This window comes from Mus caroli, chromosome 12 (assembly GCF_900094665.2).
Source record: "Mus caroli chromosome 12, CAROLI_EIJ_v1.1, whole genome shotgun sequence".
Taxonomy (NCBI): domain Eukaryota; kingdom Metazoa; phylum Chordata; class Mammalia; order Rodentia; family Muridae; genus Mus; species Mus caroli.
The window spans coordinates 14,239,097-14,244,677 of NC_034581.1; positions in this window are offsets into that span (position 1 = coordinate 14,239,097).

Consider the following 5,581-nt stretch of genomic DNA (forward strand, 5'->3'; position numbering starts at 1 on the left):
CCCCCTCTTTCTCTAGATTGATTTATTATTATATGTAAGTACACTGTAGCTGTCTTCAGACACCCCAGAAGAGTGCATCACATCTCATTACAGATGGTTGTGAGTCACCATGAGGTTGCTGGGACTTGAACTCAAGACCTTCAGAAGAACAGTCAGTGCTCTTAACCACTGAGCCATCTCTCCAGCCCAGGGAGTCTTCTCAAAGGGGGAACCCAAAGATACCCAGGATGTGAGAGTACAGTGAGTGGTGGAAATAGGAGCACGGAAATGTGGTGGCTGAGTCAGGGAAGTCATGAGCTCTAGGACCACCTGGGCTCTGTAGTGAGACCACCATCTCAAAAATCTAAAGGAGAGACCAAGTCTGATCTCCCAGATCCACATGGTGAAAGGGAAGAACCGACTCCCATAAGTTGTCCTCTGGCCTCCACCTGCATTTCCAATCCCAGCACTCAAGGGACCTGACAATCGATCATATCAGGAGTCCAAGGTCATAGCTACATACTGATTTTGAGACCAGCCAGGGATCCATAGTGAGACGCTGTCTCAAAAACAAAACCTGACAATTGTCATAGAAAGTACTAATTAGGACTTGGCCGTTAACAGCACTGGTGGCTGTTCCAGAGGTCCTGAGTTCAATTCCCAGCAACTGCATGGTGGCTCACAACCATCTGCAATGAGATCAGATGCCCTCCTCTGGTGTGTCTGAAAACAGCTACAGTGTACTTACATATAATAAATAAATCTTAAAAAATAACAAAAGGAAGAGTGGGGAGAAACGTGAGGCAGGAGGATGAGGGAGGAAAGGGAAGGAGAAGAAGGAGGAAGAGGAGAGAGGAGGAGGAGGACGAGGAGGGAGGAGGAGGAAAAAGAGGAGGAGGAGGGAAAGGAGGAGGAGGTGGTGGTTTTCCCATGCCAGGGCCATGCTGGTCCCTCTCTCCATGTGAATTGCTGAGTTCTGTCTCCCCACTATGCTCTGTCACTGCCTAGTTCAAGGGGACAGGGGAGGAAGATGAATGGTGCTTGGAGTGTCAAATGACCCAGAGTATCTGAGCCTGGGGGAGGCTGCTGTGACTGCCTCTGCTTTCTGAGTGCTGGGGCCAAAGGTTGTGCTTACTACAGCACAATTTTCAGCCTCTAGAGACAGCTTTTGAGGCAGTCTTGATGTGTAGCCAAGGCTGGCCTTGAACTCACACTCCTCCTATTTTCACCCTCTGAGTTCTGGGATCACATGTATGAACCTGCTGGCGCTAGGGTTTTTTCTTTCTTTAATATTGTATGTGGAGATGGGGTACACATGTCAGGAGTGCACTAGTGTGAACACACTTGTGAAAAACAGACCTCAACTTGAGTGTCAGTCTTCAGGTTCCATCTGCTTTGTTTTAGAAGCCACTGCAGTGCCCAGAACTTGCCAAGTAGGCTAGGCTGGCTGGCTAGAAAACCCCAAGGATTCCCGTCTCTGCTTCCTCAGTACTGGGATTCCAAGTGTGTGCCACCAAACCTGCCTAGGGATGAGATTACACATTATGGACTGGGCATCTCCCATAAATCACTAATTTAGAAATTATCCTACCATTGCCCTACAGTCCAATCTTTTAGGGGTATGTTTTTAATTGAGGCTCTGTCCTCTGATGACTCTAGCTTGTGACAAGTTGACATAAAACTAGCCAGTACACTTTAATACATATATTCATACAGTACTTTAGGACTATACTAATTTTTCTGCATACATGTGTTTATACTACCATGCATGTACACATGTATACATGTACTTATAGGAATATAGGTATGCATGTGTGTACATCCATCTTACTACTGGATATGATGTGTGTGTACAAACTTGTGCACATATATTTGGTGCTATATCTGTTTGGGAGTACACATCTAAGCAGAATGGGTTTAGATGGATCCATCCCATACCTGCTACTTCCTAGTCCCAATTTTGCCTCACACTGTCCTCTGAGCTTTCTAACCTGGTGCAGGTACTGGCTCTACAGCGCCACCTGTTGACCAACTTGTTTCTAGAGATAGATACATAGTTGATAGACTGATACTTAGATGATAGTTACATAGATACAAAGGTTATAGATAGATAGATAGATAGATAGATAGATAGATAGATAGATAGATACATACATACATACATACATACATACATTCATACATTCATACATACATACATAGATGATGGGTAGTTACATAGATACATAGATGCCACTATGTATCAAAGAGGACCATGCATCAGAGGAGAAGTCCAGCGGATAGGGACACTACCAACACAGCCCCTAAGATCACAGTGTCCCCAGATAGTCCCACAGTCTATTTTCAATCTAAAGATGAACTTCCTGTTAGGAAGCCAGGGCCATTCAAGCAGGGGAGGAAGCACCACCCAAAAGGGACAAAGTCTTGGTGAGCCTTGAATGTGGCTTTTGCACTTCTCTGCCTTGTAGGAGAAACTAATCCCAACCCACACCTTGCCCTATACCAAACCTTGTAGCTAGCCAGTGTTGGAGACAGTGGTAGCAGGAAGCCCAGAGAGGGAATGTCAAGGCTGGGGGTGGGGCTGAGAGGATGGAAGAAGGTTGGAAGCAAGATGGACTCCTGAGCCGTCCTGGAGTTTCTAGCCAAACTTACCTGTTCTACTTCACTCAGTGGATTTTTAAGATTTATTTTATTATTTCAACTGTGGGCATGTGTGTACCCTAAATCTAAGAACCCTAATACTGACCATAACCCTCTAAAATAGCCTAACCCTGCTTACTGTGGGGGATATGTCTTAATTATACCTTTTGAAGTGAGAAACCATTTCTTAATCTTGATCTTTTGAGAGCGTCAGATCCACCTTTAATCTAGACAATAGATTCTTTTGGCATCCCACATACATAAAGGACAATGAACAGGGTTGTTCTTTCATTTTTTTATACTTGCCCTATTTTTGTATTTTAGAAAGGGTGATTTGCTTGTTTGATTTTTAAAATTAGCATTGGAAAATACTTATTTCTTCAGAATTCTGGTACTGTGAGACCCCGACTTAGAGTGTTTCTACCTGGAAGCCAGAGATGTAATAATTGTAGGAAGACCTACAAGGACATGGAGATAGACACTGGAGAGGAGGCTGCAGCTCACTCCCCCCACCCCCCACCCCCCACCAGAAAGGAGCTGTAGCCAACTCTCCTCCCAAATCCTCCCAATTCCTTAGCTAGCTGTTAAAATCCCCCCACTGTCACCTGCCCTGCATGGTAGAGGGACTTCATCGTCAGCTAGCTGATAATAAAATCTCTTGCAGTTTGCATCAGGTGTGGTTTTCTCTCGGGACATTGGGGTGTTGGCCAGTTCATCCTGGGACTTGAGCAGAGGCCCAGCTTCGGGGGTCTTACATGTGGGGGCTTGTCTGCCGGGATTTGTGGCCTACCCCAGTTCTCAGAGACCCCTCTTGGAGGTAGGATCCTATCTTTGTCTGTATCTTTGTCTATGTCTTTGTCTGACGGCTGTGTTTGAATTCAGTATTCTCTGTTTGTAGTCGTCCGCGCTCGTGAGAGCAACGAACTCCCTGTCTGGGACGAAGGGGAGGGTTACTGATAGACGTATCAGGAGTAACCGGCTGCCACCCTGGGAGATGTCCCAGGAAGTCTGAGGGAGCTCCAGGGATGCCTGGAGATTTCCCATCGGGGTGTCAAGTGAGAGTGTGCTCACTCGGCCATCTGTTTCTGTTACTGGGTGCCAAGTGAGAATGTGCTCACTCAGCCGTCTGTTTCTGTTACTGGGTGCCAAGTGAGAGTGTGCTCACTTGGCCATCTGATTGGGTCCTGGTCTCGGTTATTGTAATCTTTTTTGTGTGTATATATTGTTTGTTTCCCTGTATATGACTCTGACGATGGGACAGACTATTAGTACTCCCCTTGGACTGACTCTTGAGCATTGGACTGAAATTAAGACTAGAGCTCACAATCTGTCTGTGGATGTCAGAAAGATTTTGGAGAACTTTCTGCTCTATGGAATGGCCAGCTTTTGATGTTGGTTGGCCACCAGATGACATTCTTGATCTGATTGTGATTTCTGCTGTAAGAGATACTGTTTTGCAGGGGAGACCAGGGTCTCAACCAGATCAAGCACCCTACATTCCCATCTGGGAAAATTTAGCGCAGGACTCCCCATCGTGGTTGAAGCCTTGGGTTCAGAGGAACAAGCCAGACTCCCAAGTCTTGGCTCTCTGACACTCAGAGAAAAAACTAAGATAAAATGGCGAGGGCTGAACCTCAGCCCTCGGCTCCTCCCAGGATCTATCCAGAGATAGAAAAACCTCCAGAATGGTGTAACACCCCACCCCCATATCCCCAACAAGTCCCCTCCCAGATCTCTCCCAGATCTGCCACTGGAGATGCAGGGGAGGGACCAGCTGCTAGAACCCGAGGCCAGAGAGCTCGAAGCCCAGAGGGACCAGACTCAACCACCGCGTGGCCTTTATGTACTTATGGCCCTCTTCCAGCAGACCCCAGACAACTGCAGCCCCTTCAGTACTGGCCTTTTTCCTCCTCTGATCTCTATAATTGGAAGGCAAATCACGCCCCCTTCTCTGAAAACCCCTCTAGCCTTACTAATCTAATGGAATCTCTCATGTTCTCTCATCAGCCCACTTGGGATGACTGTCAACAGCTTTTACAGGTTCTTTTCACCAGAGAGGAGAAAGAAAGGATTCTGTTGGAGGCAAGAAAGAACGTGCTGCGGGCCAATGGACTACCGACACAACTTCTGAATGAAATAGATGCAGGCCTCCCTCTGACACGTCCTGACTGGGATCCTAACAGGCCTGAAGGTAGGGAGCGGTTGACAATTTTTCCACCGGGCTCTGGTAGCAGGACTTAGAGGAGCTGGCAGCCGCTCCACCAATTTGGTCAAGGTAAGAGAGATCCTACAAGAGGAAAAGGAGCCCCCAGCAGTGTTTTTGGAGCATCTCTTAGAAGCATGCAGGCATTAAACTCCCTTTGACCCTACGTCAGAGGGCCAGCAGGCGGCGGTGGCCATGGCTTTCATCGGGCAGTCTGCTTCTGACATTAGGAGAAGGTTACAGCATCTAGAGAGTCTGCAAACATTATCTTTGCAAGATCTGGTTAAGGAGGCAGAGAAAGTATCTATAAAAGAGAGACTGAAAAAGAAAAGGAGAAAGAGAAAGTAGACGAGATAAAAGGCAGGAAAGAAATTTAATTAAGAATTTGGATACATTTGCAGGTGATAAGGAAGTTTATAGAAAAGGTAGAGGAAGTAGGCAGAGAGGAAGTAGGCAGACAGGGTACCTGGGCAACACAGGGCCAAAAAAACCTCAGAACTCCAAAGGACCTTCACAACCACCTCTTGATAAGGACCAATGTGCATACTGTAAAGAAAAGGGACACTGTGCAAGAGACTGCCCCAAAAAAGAGACATATACAAGACTGCCGAAGGTCCTTACCCTAGAGGATGATGACTAGGGGAGACAGGGATCAGACCCCCTCCCCGAGCCTAGGTAACCCTAACTGTGGAGGGGACCCCCACAGATTTCCTTGTTGATACCGGAGCAGAGTTTTCAGTCCTGAAAGAGCCACTGGGG